General features: G+C 45.4%; 1 pseudogene; it reads left to right on the top strand.

The window, feature by feature from the left end:
* The window catches only part of LOC122800370, a 45,201-nt pseudogene that overhangs the window by 12,354 nt on the left and 18,259 nt on the right, over nt 1–14,588 (top strand).

Below are 14,588 nucleotides of genomic sequence, written 5' to 3'. Positions count from 1 at the left end.
CTTTGGAGCTTCAGTCCAAGTTCTGGGGCAGAAAGGTGTGGAATGAGTTAAAGCCTGGCAGTGCAGGGGTGCCTTCTGCTGCCTTGAACCAGGTCTCTGTTGCAGCACAAATGTCGATGTTCTCCATTTTAAAGAGTGCTTCGAGCGAGTGCATTTTAAGATGTAGACTTCTAGCGTTGAGCAGCATAACCCTCAGATTGCATTTGTTTGTAGCTGCTACAGTGGTAATTTGGTCTTTGGAACACCGCCTAAAAAAGGCACTATAGTGGTGGCAAGGGCCTTGGCCAGTATCTGTGAATTTATTTCTGCTGAATAGCTGAATATATTGAGCTGTTTAGTTAGCTGCTATATACTTACATCAACTGTATTACAAACGGAGACAAGTACAAACCTGCAGTGTTAAAAGGCAGTACTGCATTTTATTTTTCTGTTTGTTTCATTGAATACTGTTAAAATTAGTACTGCATTTTATTTTTCTGTTTATTTGCTTCACTGAATATTGTGATCTCTCTGTCTCTCTGCAGTAAGTGGGGGTTATTGTTATCACTTCACTGATATTCGGTGTTGAACTCTTAGCCTAGAGGGTTTCACTTTGCTTATAAGAGAAACCCTCTTGGGGAGCAAAGCTGTCCCACATTGGTAAGGACGAAGTCTTTGATTTTATCACCCTTGTTTGGGTTGCATACTAACTGGTCTCAGATATTTCTGGCCATACATGTTTGAGTATGTACAAGTGTCTGATATGATGAAGAGGTAGCTGATATTGCCTAGGAAAATGGTGCTTGGCTTAATGCAGAGGGATTCCATACTAGTAAGGTAGGAGGTATGGCCTGAAGGGGACAGACAGGGGGTTCTACAGTTAGCTTTGATAAGTGGGTTTTGTTAATAGTAAGTTGAATATGAAGGATTTCCAGGTCATTATCCTGTTTGTTGAGTCTGGGGATGAATTTTTAAGAATATGGCAACATCTCTGCTGTAATGTCTTCATTAAAAGTAGTGGCTATGAAGGAGTGGAAGACTATGAAACCCTGCAATGACAGAGTACTCTCATCTGTCTTGAAGCAGGTCTTCATGATTTGCATAAATCAACATCTTCCTACAGAACAAATGCCTGTAGTGTGGAGTGATTTTTGTTTACAATCTTAGCATTCAGCAGCAATACCTTCATGTTGTCTGGATTCCGTTTTGTTATGCTGGAAACTTTAGATGACTGATGTCACTAAAAAAGGCACTATGGGGGGGGTAGACAAGGATTTAACCAAATACAGATGCCTTGGGAGATAAGCTGCAGACTGTCCCTGGCAAAGAAGTTAGGACTTACTACAATCTCCTCCCTGGCATGAGTGTATTGTACACCTATTAAATTATACTGGAAGCTAAGCCAATTTTTTTTAAGTCAATCTTTTACTGGTACTGAGGTAATATTTTTGGAGAATGTAGAATACTTAAAGCTGGGTTCATACCTGCCCAAGGCATTCTCAGAGCTCAAGCATGTCCCTCTTCATATGGTCCTGGGTCCAGGGCAATGTGTCTTAAGCTTACATCCACAAGCACTATGACTGCATCATATGTGTACTTGTAATGCAGGAACCTGTGTGTAAGTGCAATGTGGTGAATCCTGGCACCTGATAAGCAACTGACCATGACCTTCTCCCTCTCCTTGCACAGCCTGATGAGTGGTGCATTGATATGACTCACTATGGAGTCACCTCTAACTAGGACTATTGTATTGTGTGGGGGTTGACCTTATGGGATTTGGAATTTAAGGTCACATTACTACCATCCTTTTCACACATCTCCACTTCTTTAATATAACCTTGAGCTGACTTTCCATTTACTTTCATTTAAAGGCTTTCACAGAGAAAATTAATCCACTAATTCTTTCTTTTGCCCCCTACTAAATAGGGACCATGTGGCCCAAATACATGCAAGTTCCCAAAAGATGCTCCAATATGGTTGGTTGGTGTATTTCATGGGAGAAAAGACCACAACAAAATTCAAAAACAGCAAGATCATTACTTTGGATGGAAAAGTACAGTTGTGTACACTAACCATAAATGTAGATGTTCAAGTGTATTCATTGTTGCAGTCATCACACTTGGGTTATCTGCCAGCAGGTAGCCCTTAGTCAGCCCGAATACCAGAGACTTTGTATTTCTGCATCGGTTGCACTTCAGGACTGATGTTAGGTCATCAGAGGTATATAAATAGGCAGCAAACACCATTACATCAGTTTTTCTTGCCCCAAATGTCAGGAGCTAAGTTATGGTGGAAAAAACACCACCAGCAAAAAGTAAATACCAACAGCCCTGTAAGGGGTGAGTAATAGAGATAGAGAAGGAGAGAGCGAGACAAGGGGCTGGAAGGTGGGAACAGTACAGTTGTGTACCTACCATAAATGTAGATGTTCGAGTGTATTCACTGTTGCAGTCATTACACTTGGGTTATCCTGCTGGCAGGCTACCCGCAGTCGGCCTGAATTCCAAAGTCCTGGTCCGGCGTCGGTTGCTGTCGCCTCTTCCTTGACGTCAGTGCACCAGGGGTATAAAAGAAGCAGCCAACGCCATTTTCTTCAGTTTTTCTTGCCCCAGATGTCAGGTGCCCCCAAAAGGGTAGGCTAAAAATTCTGCTCATAAAAAAGCATGCACTAACATAAACATTACCTTCATCTACAAGCCAATACACCACATAGGTTGTATAGAAAAGAGAAGTACAGATAAGCCTCAGCAATGAAAGGGGGATTGAGGGAGGGTAACCTGGACTGCAATAGTGAATACACTCGAACATCTACATTCATGGTAGGTACACAATTGCACTATGTTCATCGTGTTTCACTGTTGCAGTCATTACACTTGGGTTGAATCCCAAAGCTGAGGTTGGGTGGCTGGGTCTAGATAGAATTAAGAGTGGCTATGAGGCCCTGCAGAACTGCAGTGGTGAAGCCTGCTCTGGATTTAGAGTAAAGAGGTAAGTGGTAGTGCTTTGTAAAAGTGTGCACTGAAGTCCAAGTTGCAGCCTCCAAAATGTCCTTGGTTGTTACTCCTCTGAGGAAGGCTGCTGCTCTGGTTGAATGTGGCCTAATGCCCTTAGACACTGATTTGCCATGTTGTGAATAGCAGAAACGAATGCAGTGGCCTATCCATTTTGAAACAGTTTGCTTTGAAATAGCTTTTCCTTGCGATCCTGCAGCATATGCCACTAAGAGTTGCTGAGTCTTTCTGAAAGCTTTAGTTTTGTCCAAGTAGAAGGGTAGCTGTTGGTGTATGTCCAAAGAATGCAGAAGTCTCTCCCCCTTATTCTGTGGGTTTGGATAAAAGGTAGACAAATGAATGGTTTGGTTAAGAGCCACACTGGACACTACCTTAGGCATAAATGTTGGGTTTGTCCTTAGAGAAACCCTGTCCGGATGGAAAATAATAAAAGGTTCCACAGCCACTAGTGCCTGTAACTCTGAGACTCCTCTTGCTATTGCTAGGAGCAGAGCTGTTTTCCATAAGTATTTTATCTCAGCTGTATTGCTTGGCTCAAAAGGAGGCAGTGTGAGTTTTTCCAAAACAAAATTGAAGTCCCATGCAGGTGTTGGAGCTCTCCTTGGAGGTCTTATGTTTTTGGCCTCTCTGAGGTACTGCCTTAGCAGTGGATGTGAAAAAATAGGTGGATTGTAATGAGCTGAAATGGCAGAGGCATGGATCTTAATTGATAAGGATAGGCCTTTGTCCAGCATCTCAGTTAGGTATTGTAAAATCTGAGGAATATTTGGTACAAGCTTGTCCATTCCTTGTGCCTGGTTCCAAGCACAGAATCTCTTCCATTTTTCTGTATAAGATTTTCTGGTGCTGGGTCTCCTGGCCTCCAAAATAACACCCATAACTGCTTTAGAGAGAGGTGTGTTCTGAATGGTTACATTATCAGCCATGCAGCCAAATTTAGGGTTCTGAGTTGGCTGTGCAGGATCTGATTGTTTTGTTGGGTCAGCAAATGAGGAATTTGAGGTAATGTCCAGGCTGGGCCTTGAGACAAGCTCTTTAGGATTGGGTACCAGTGCTGGCATGGCCAGTCTGGGGCAATCAGTATAATTTTTGGCTTCTCTTGTCTGACCTTTAGGAGTACCTTGGGGAGGAGTGGCAGTGGAGGAAAGGCATATACTGTGAGGGTTTTACAGCTGAATGACAGGGCATCCACTTTCCATGCTTGTTTGTGATAATTCCTTGTGCAGAATCTCTGTAGTTGGCAGTTGTGCGGGGAGGCAAATAGATCTATGTCTGGGCATCCCCATTTCCTTGTTATCATGCTGAAGATTTGTGGATCTAGTTTCCACTCGTGAGGATCCTTGAGATTTCTGCTTAGTTCGTCTGCCAGAGTATTTGCCTTTCCTGGCAGGAATTGTGCTTGCAGGTGTACTTGAGAAGTCAATGCTGTGCTCCACAACGTCATGGCTTGTCTGCAGAGGGGGTAGGAATGTGTGCCTCCCTGCTTATGTACCACATGACTGTAGTACTGTCCGTCTTTACCAGCAGTTGTCCTGGATGAAGTAGATCCTTGAAGGCTGTCAGGGCATTCTGAACAGCCAGCATCACTTTTTGATTGATATGAAGATGCATTTGGCTTGTGGGCCATGTCCCTGAATACATCTTCCTGCCATGTGGGCCCTCCAGGCATAATCTGATGCATCTGTTGTTAGTGTCGGCCTGGCCGTGGGTAGAGTGAATGGCTGTCCCTTGTTGTGGTGACAGGCCTGTGCCCACCATCGAAACTCCTGTTGCAGGCAGGGAATGAGGGTAATTAATGTTTCCAGGCTGTGGCAATGTTGAGTCCAAACACTTTTTAGATACCATTGTAGTTTCCTCATATGCAGTCTTGCATATGGAATTAACAGAATGCAGGATGCCATGAAGCCCAAAGCCTGCAGAATTTTTCTTGCAGATAACTGGGTCTTTGTTGCCAACATTTCGAAGTAAGAAGTCAGTTGCCTTTGTCTGGCGTGAGAAGCCATCTGGCTAGTTGTATTTAAGCTTGCACCCAGGAATATTATCTCTTGAGAGGGGACTAGTTTTGATTTCTTTTCGTTTACCATGTACCCCAGGCAAATTGGTAATCTTTTTACAAACGCCAGATGCCTCAGTAGAATGTCTGTTCTCTGCTTGAATAAGGCAATCGTCCAAGTAAGGGTATATTTGAATTCCCCTTTGTCTGCAGAAAGCAATTACTGATGCCAGGCATTTTGTGAAGACCCTGGGCACAGTAGATAAGCCAAAGGGCAGTGCATTGAGCCAGCTATGAATCTGTGGTATCGTCTGCAAGATTGCCTGATTGGGACATGCAGGTATGCCTCTTAGGTCCAAAGTTACAAGCCAAGCCTTCTTGCCCAGCATGGGTAGAAGCTGCTGCAGAGTCAACATTTTGAATTTTGGAACGTCCAGTAAAGTGTTTAGAATAGACAGGTCCAGTATTGGTCTCCAGGCTTTGTCCTTTCTGGGTACCAGGAATAGTCTTGAGTAAAATCCTTGTCCTTGCTCTTGCTGTGGTACTCGCTGAATGGCCCTCATGTCCACGAGGGATGCAACTTGCTTTTGTGCCTCTGCCCATTGATTTTGTGGCAGGTCTGGCATACCTTTTGCCTTTGGCAGGATGTGAAAGTGGAACCTGTAGCCCTGGGACACTATATTCAAGACCCATTTGTCCTGGGTGATTATATGCCGATTTTGTGAAAAGTGCTAGTTTCCCCCTAAGGGGGCTGTCAAAAGATAAGTGCTCGGTATTGGCAGAGGAAAGTCATTGGGACTGTTTTCTGTACGGCTGTGATTTATCTTCTCTGCTTTTGGAGGTAGAAGCGCCCCATTGTTTAGGCCTGTATGAGCCTTGGGGCTGGGATCTACCGCTAGGGCATCTGTATCTGCCTTCTTTGTGGCCTGACACTGGAAAGGACCAATTCTTTGAAGGCTGGTTCCTGCTAAATCTGGGTGGTTGCACCTGTAAGAAATCCTTAACTGTCTGCATAGTATTCGCTTTATCCTCCATTTTCTTCAACACCTCTTCTGCCTTAACACCAAACAAAGTTTCATGCTGTAAAGGAGCATCCAATAATTTTGCTTTAACATGATCAGGCAGATTTTGTTCCTTTAATCAAGCATGCCTTCTAATGACAGTACCTGTAACAGCGGCCCTGCAAGAGGCCTCCAGTGAATCAAAACCACATTGCAAAGTATGCTTTCCCACTTGTTCAGCTGCATGCAATAAATCCTGCATTTCCTTGTTATATTGACAGTCAGAATTTGTCAACATTTTCTGTTTTAGCAGTGACATTAAATATTGCTGATATTTAAGCATATGAAACTGACAATTTAAAGCCCTTACAGCCAAGGTAGCAGAAGTGTAAACTTTTCACCCCATCTGTCCAGTGCCCTAGAATCCCTATTAGAGGGGACAGGGTTTTTCGCAGTGGAAGCCTTGACCCCTCTGGGACCCTGAGATAGTTTCTGGGTCAGCAGCAGGGTTTTTTGTGGGAATCTGGAACCCTGTAGTATCTGTCTGGCAGGGGGTAAAGAGTCAGGAGACAGGCTGGACTCTGAGAATACATCATCTTCTATGTCTAGAACAGGTGGAATAGCAAGATTTCTATGCTGAGGTAGCAAAAGAAAGTCGGAGTCTTTTCTTAGATTCTGAGTAATTTGGCTCTCCCACTGAAAGTGCTCCCTCATGGTATGAAGGGCTTCCCCAAAAGAATAATCCTCAGGAGGAGAGGCTGAAGGAACAGACTCTTCAGCATAAGAATCCTCATAGGGAGGAAGGGAGTATCCCTGTTCAGAAGAGGAGTCAGAGGAAATGGAAACCTGATCTGAAGATTCATATTCTGTCTCTTGCCTAGGCCTCTTATTAGGATGGGAATGGGAACCCCTGATCTAATTAGGTCTTCGGCCATTTTAAGCATCTGTTTTTTAGGCATGGAAGTCTCTGCAGGAGAATGCTGTACTTGTTTCTTTGTCTTTAGAGCTGCTTTAATCTTTGCCTTTGAAGCCGAGGTTGGCTTTACATATAACTGTAGGTCTGAAAACACCCTCAGAAGCCGATGCCTGCTCAGCGGCTCCGGACCCATCTGAGGGAACAGTTTCTGAGTGTCCAATACCTTGAGTATCCACAGGCCTAAGTCTGCTCCATGTGGGAGTCGGAAGCGGCCTGTGGCTCTGAGGTAGCGGGCGCCAGGGGCTGCGAAAGCACCTCACTGAGAACTGTCGAACCAGCAACTGGCCTAGCGGAGGCCTCGTCATCTGTTTTGGACCTTGGATGCCTGTCCTTTTCCTTGCGCTTTTTATAAATTCAGGTTGTCGGCTGTTCCGACGGCATTATATAATTAAATCTTCGGCCAACGGCCAAAGTAATGAAAGGCAAAATCATACTGACGCTTAATAGTGTGTTGGTTAAACCTAGCACAAAACCAACAGCTAGCTAGTCGTGGTCAGGACCTAGGCAAGGAATACAGTAAGAATAAACATCCTTATGAGGTATAAGCTTCCCACAAGAAATACAATTGTTAACTTTTTCTGACATCAGTCTGGAGCAAGAAAAAAAAGTTTTCCCAACGAGGTACTTACCTTTAATGAAGAATTCGGATCTGAAATTCGGTTTTGAAAATCTCAGGAGTCGGCCGACCGGCACTTGCGAACTGCTTTTGCTTCGGGCACCAAGCGGCAAGAAAGACTGAAGAAAATGGCGTCAGCTGCATCTTTTATACCCCTGGCGCACTGACGTCAGGGAAGAGGCGACAGCAACCGATGCCGGACCAGGACTTTGGAATTCAGGCCGACTGCGGGTAACCTGCCAGCAGGATAACCCAAGTGTAATGACTGCAACAGTGAAACACGATGAACATCCAGGACTGCAACAGTGAATACACTTGAACATCTACATTTATGGTAACTGTACACAACTGTACTATGTTCTTCATGTTTCACTGTTGCAGTCATCACACTTGGGTTGATTCCCAAAGCTGAAGAATGTGTGGAGGCAGTCAGGAAGTGTTGGGGCTGGCTAGTATGCCCTGCAGGACTGCTGTTGCAAAACCCACCCTGGATATGGCAAAGATAGGCAGATGGTAATGCTTGGTGAAGGTGTGAACAGAACTCCAGGCAGCAGCTTCCAGAATGTCCCTGATAGGGACTCCAGTGAGGAATGCTGTAGAGGTTGAAGTTACCCTAGTGGAATGCGTTCTGACCTCCAAAGGGGGCAGTTTTCCATGGTGTTTATAACAGAAATGGATACAGTGTGCTATCCATTTGGAGATGATTTGTTTTGATATGGTCTTGCCCTCTGCCCCTGGTGCAAAGCTGACTAGTAACTGGTCAGATTTCCTGAAGGGCTTAGTCCTATCAATGTAGAATTGGAGCTGTCTGTGCATGTCTAGAAAGTGCAGGATCCTTTCCCCTTTATTTTGAGGATTAGGGAAAAAGGTTGGCAAATGGACAGATTGGTTGAGAGTCACACTGGACACCACTTTAGGCATAAAAGTAGGGTTAGTCCAGAGGGACCCTGTCAGCATGAAAAATAATGAAGGGTTTCACAGCCATAAGTGCTTGTAGCTCAGACACCCTTCTAGCTGAAGTGATGGCCAGAAGCAAGGCTGTTTTCCAACAGAGGAATTTTAACTCTGTTGATGTTGCAGGCTCAATGGGGGGTAAGTGTGAGCTTTTCCAGCACAAAGTTAAGGTCCCAAGCAGGGGTGGGGGGCTCTCCTTGGTGGCCTTAAGTTGTTAGCCCCTCTCAGGAACTGTTTGATGAGAGGGTGAGAGAAGAGAGGTGGCTCAGTGTTGTAATGAGCACAGATGGCAGAGGCATGGATCTTAATGGAAGAGAAGGATAGGCCTCTGTGGAGTAGGTTTGCTAGGTACTCCAGGATGAGAGGCAAGGACGGCAGTGCTGTGTCTGCTCCTTTAGAGTGAATCCAAGAGCAATACCTTTTCCACTTATCCACTTAGCAGAGGATTTCCTTGTACTGGGTCTTTTGGCTTCAAGAATGACGTCCAGCACCTGCTTACTTAGGCTGGCCACTGGAGGACAATTCAAAGAATAAGCCAGGCTGCAAGGTTCAGGGTTTGCAATTGCGGATGCGAGATCTGTCCCTCCTGCTGAGTGAGGAGGGTTGGGATCTGGGGTAGGTGCTATGGTGGTACCAGTGCTGGCATGGCCAGTCTGGGGGAATCAAGACTGCCCTTGGTCCTTCCTGTCTTATCTTGGCAGAGGGGGAAATGCATAGATTGAGAGGTTTGCCCACTGGAAGAAAAGGGCATCCACTTTCCGGGTCCTGCTGTGAGGTGTCCTGGTGCAGAATTTGCTGAGCTGGTGATTGTAGGGGGAGGCAAATAGATCCAACATCAAGGTCCCCAATTTCTGGGTTAAAAGGAAGAAGGTGATGAGGTCTAATTGCCACTCTGTGGGTCTAGGAGATTTCTGCATAAGTCGTCTGCCAGAGAGTTTTGTTTGTCTGGCAGGAATTGAGCTTGCAGACGAATATGCATGGCTAAAGCCATGTTCTACAGGGTCATGGCTAGCCTGCAGAATGGATAAGAGTGGGACACCCCCCTGCTTGTTGATGTGCCACATAACTATGGTGTTGTTAGTTTTTATTAGCAGGGGTCCTCGTGAGAGTAGGGATCTGAAAGCTGTCAGCTAGCATCTCTTTTTAGTTGATGTGCAGATGAATTTGGCTTGGGCTCCAGTGGCCCTGAATGCACCTTGTCGTCCAGATGTGCCCCCCAGGCACAGTCTGATGCGTCTGTGGTTAGGGTCTGGCTGGCGTGGGGTTCTGTAAATGGAAGTCCCTTTGGTGGGCAGCAGCATGCAACCACAAGGGACTTCCATTTACACAACCCCATGCCGCGCAAACCTTAACCACAGATGAATCAGACTATGCCTGGGGGGCACATCTGGGCTCCAGTGGCCCTGAATGCACCTGTCGTCCAGATGTGCCCCCCAGGCATAGTCTGATGCATCTGTGGTTAGGGTCTGGGTGGCGTGGGGTTGTGCAAATGGAAGTCCCGTGTTGTGGTTGCATGCTGCTGCCCACCAAAGAAACTCTGTCCTTAGACAAGGTATGATGGTTTCCAGGTCCTGAGAATGTTGGCACCAAAGACTCTAAGTACCACTAAAGTTTCCTTATATGCAGTCTGGCATATGGAATTAGTAGAATACAAGAGACCATGAACCCTAGAGCCTGCAGGATTTTCCTTGTGGACAGCTGGGTTATGGTGGCCATCTGAGCAAAGTAGCCTGTTAGGCTTATTTTTCTGGAGTAAGGAATGCCATCTGGGATGCTGTGTCCAAGCTTGCTTCCAGGAATACAATCTTTTGACTAAGGACTAGTTTTGATTTTGTTTCGTTGATAGTGTACCCCAGGGAGGTTAGAAAGTCCTTTACAAATGTCAGGTGCTGCAACAGCTTTGTCTGACTGTCTGCTTGAATCAGGCAATCGTCCAAGTAAGTGTGTATTTGAATCTTTCTCTGTCTGCAGTAGGCAATGGCTGGAGCCAGGCATTTTGTGAAGACTCTGGGATCAGTGGATAAGCCAAAGGGAAGCACAGAGAACTGATAATGTATAGATCCTGCCCTGAAACGTAGATATTTCCTGCATGAGTCCCTGATAGGGGACGTGCAGACAGGCTTCCTTTAGGTCTAGGGTGGATAACCAGGCATCTTTGGACAGCACAGGGAGAAGCTGCTGAAGGGTGAGCATTTTGAATTTTGGTACTACCAGGAAGGTGTTTAGAATTTAAAAATCTAAGATTGGGAGCCAGGTGCCCTCTTTTCTGGGTACCAGGAAAAGTCTGGAATAAAACACTTGACCTATCTGTTCTGCAGGAACAGGTTGAATTGCCCTTAGAGAGAGCAGGGATTGAACTTGGTTTTGTGCCTCTGCCCATTGGTTTGGAGGAAGGTCTGGGAATCCTTTTGGGGTTAGCAGCATGTGGAAATAAAATCTGTACCCCTGGGATACTATGTTGAGGACCCATCGGTCTTTGATGATGGAGGTCCAGTTTTTTGCATGGTGGACAAGTTTTCCTCCTAGGGACACGAGCAATTGGGCAGAGGTGAGGAGTGGAGTTGAGAAGTCATTGTGCGTTCTTTCCATAAGGGGGTGGCTTAGCACTCCCCGTTTTAGAATTGGAGGAACTCCATTGCTTAGATCTCTGCATACCCTGAGATTGCAATCTGGGGGATCTGTTTCCCCTGGGTCTAGTTTGAGATGGTCTTGAGGGGGTTGGAAAGGACCAATGTTTTGAGGGTCTATGCCTACTGAATCTTGGAGGCTGGACTTGCAAAAAATCTTTGTCTGCATAGACTTAGCCTTTTCTTCAATGTTTTTTAGAACCTCTTCTGCTTTGATGCCAAACAGATTGTCCTTGTTTAAAGGAGTGTCCATTAATTTTGATATGACAAGGTCTGCACCTTAAGCCAAGCATGCCTTCTAAGCACAGAACCTGTGACTGCTGCCCTGGAAGATGCTTCTAGGGCGTCAAACCCACATTGCAAGGTATGCTTGCTGACTTGGCTTGCAGAATGCATAAGCTCCTGTAATTATTTTCTGCACAGTCAGGAAAGGTAGATCATTTTTGCTTAATAGGTTCCATAGTATGTTGCTCATATTTCAGCATGTGGAACTGGCACAATTCAATGCCCTGATGGTGAGAGTTGCAGAGGTGTATACTTTCTTACCCCATCTGTCTAAAGCTCGGGAATCCCTGTCCAAAGGGGCAGGATTCTTAGCTGTAGTTGCTTTTATGCCTTTAGGCCCTTGGAAGATGACCTCTGGGTCAGCAGTAGGATTTTTGAAAAGACATTTGTGAGAGTCAGGGACTCTGTAGTACCGGTCTGGTTTCCTTGGAGCAGGGTAAAGTATCAGGAGTTAGACTGGATTCCATAAAGACATCATCCACAACATCCAGAAACTACAGTTGTGTACACTTACCATAAATGTAGATGTTTGAGTGTATTCACTGTTGCAGTCATTACATTTGGGTTATCTGCTTGCAGGTAGCCCTCAGTTGGCCTAATTAACAAAGTCTTGGGTCCTGCGTCGGTTGCAGTCTCTTCTTCCGTGATGTCAGGTCGTCAGGGGGTATAAAACATGCATCCGACATAATTACATCAGTTTTTCTTGCCCCACATGTCAGGTGCCCCCTAATGGGAAGCAATTAAATCTATAAATATACAAGGTTATACCTCAAATAAAAAAAGCAAATACACCAAAAAGCTTTTAAGCATTGAAAAGGAGAGAAGTATAGCCAAACGAAATCAGGGGGCTGGAGGGAGGGTAACCAGGACTGCAACAGTGAATACACTCGAACATCTACATTTATGGTAAGAGTACACAACTGTACTATGTTCTTCATGTTTCACTGTTGCAGTCATTACATTTGTGTAGATAGATAGCATTAGGACCAGCAATAAGGTCCTGCAAAACTGCAGTGGCAAAGCCAGCTCTGGATTTAGAAAAAATTGGCAAATGGTAATGCTTGGTGAAAGTATGTACAGAACTCCAGGTAGCAGCTTCTAGGATGTCCCTGGTAGGTATGCCTCTGAGCAAGGCTGTAGAGGTAGACGCAGCCGTGCTTATGTGGGGTCTGATCCCCTGTGGGATAGGTTTTCCATGGTGCTTGTAGTAGAAATGAATGCAATGGCCTATCCATTTGGAGATGGTTTGCTTTGAAATAGCCTTCCCCTCTGTCCCTGCAGCAAATGCCACGAGCAGTTGCTCAGATTTCCTTTGAGGTTTAGACCTGTCCAAGTAGAATCTAAGTTGTCTGTGCACATCTAAGGAGTGCAGGATCCATTTCCCTTTGTTCTGTGGATTAGGAAAGAAGGTAGGCAAATGAATGGACTGATTAAGGGCCACACTGGATACCACCTTGGGCATGAAGGAGGGATTGGTCCTGAGGGACACCCTGTCTGCATGAAAGATGATGAAAGGCTCCACTGCTATGAGGGCCTGTAATTCAGATACCCTTCTTGCTGAAGTGATTGCTAAAAGGAAAGCTGTTTTCCAAGAGAGGAATTTTAAATCCGCAGTGGCAGGTGGCTCGAAAGGAGGAAGGATGTGCTTTTCCAATACAAAGTTAAGGTCTCAGGCTGGACTTGGAGCTCTCCTGGGTGGTCGTAGATTTTTGGCCCCTCTGAGGAACTGCTTAAGCAGTGGATGAGAGAAGAGGGGAGGTTCTGTGTAATAATGAGCTGAAATGGCTGAGGTGTGATTTTTGATGGAAAAGGAGAGATTAGGTAATTAGCCAGGCTGCTAGATTCAGTGTATGAAGCTGAGGGTGCAGAAAATGGTTCTCCTGCTGAGACAATACGGTAGGAGTCTGAGGCAGTTGCCATGGAGTCAACAGTGACACACTGCGCATGAGGGGGTACCAGTGCTGTCGTGGCCAGTCTGGTGCAATCAAAACAGTCCTTGGTTTGTCTTGTTTGATCTTTAGTAGTACTCTGGAGAGCAGAAGAGGAAAGGCATAAACTGATAGGTTTTTCCAGCTGAAGAACAGAGCATCCACTTTCCAAGCTTGTTTGTGGGGAGTCTTTGTGCAAAATTTGTCCAAATGATAGTTCTCGGGGGAGGCAAACAGGTATATATCTGGGCTTCCCCATTTGCTTGTCAACATGTTGAAAATCCTTGGTTCCAGCTTCCACTTGTGTGGGTCCATGAGGTTTCTGCTTAGTTCGTCTGCCAGTGTATTTAGTTTTCCTGGCAAGAATTGAGCTTGCAGATGCACTTGGTAGCTCAGGGCTGTGTTCCACAATGCCATGGCTAGTCTGCATAGAGGGTCAGAATGTGTACCCCCTGCTTATGTACCACATAACAGTGGTGTTGTCCGTCTTTACCATTAATTGTCCTGGAAGAATGTGGTCCTTGAAGGCAGTCAGAGCATGCTGTACAGCTAACATTTCTTTTTGATTGATATGCAAGTGCATTTGACTTGGGTTCCATGTGCCCTGAATGCACTTCCCTGCCAGGTGAGCCCCCAATGCATAGTCTGATGCATGCGGCAGGGTTTGGGCGGCAGGGAGTGGTGTGAATTGTAGTCCCTTGTTTTGGTGGCAGGCCTCTGCTCACCAAAGAAACTCTAGGCATAGGCAAGGTATGATAGGAATCATTGCTTCTAGATCCTGAGAATGTTGACACCATAGGCTTTTTAGATACCATTGTAGTTTCTTCATATGCAGTCAAGCATATGGAATCAGAAGAATGCAGGAGGCCATGAATCCCAAGGCTTGTAGTATTTGCCTTGCAGATAGTAGGGATTTTGTGGCCACTTGTTTGAAGTAGTTTGTCAAATTAATTTGTTTCTCTGGTGTGAAGAAAGCCATCTGGGAAGTTGTATTCAAGCTTGCTCCCAGGAATATGATTTGGTGACAGGGTACCAGGTGTGATTTATTTTCGTTTATGATGTACCCCAGACAAGTTAGCACCCTTTGTACAAAGGCCAGATGACTTAAAAGTATGTCCTGGCTTTCTGCCTGAACTAAACAATCGTCCAGGTATTGGTATATTTGAATATTTCTTTGCCTGCAAAATGGGATGACTGGGGCTAGGCACTTTGTGAATA

Source organism: Protopterus annectens, chromosome 4.part0 (genome assembly GCF_019279795.1).
Source record: "Protopterus annectens isolate FY-2018-M chromosome 4.part0, PAN1.0, whole genome shotgun sequence".
Taxonomy (NCBI): domain Eukaryota; kingdom Metazoa; phylum Chordata; order Ceratodontiformes; family Protopteridae; genus Protopterus; species Protopterus annectens.
Note: the sequence above shows the minus strand (reverse complement) of the source record. Positions and strands in the feature narration are given on the sequence as shown.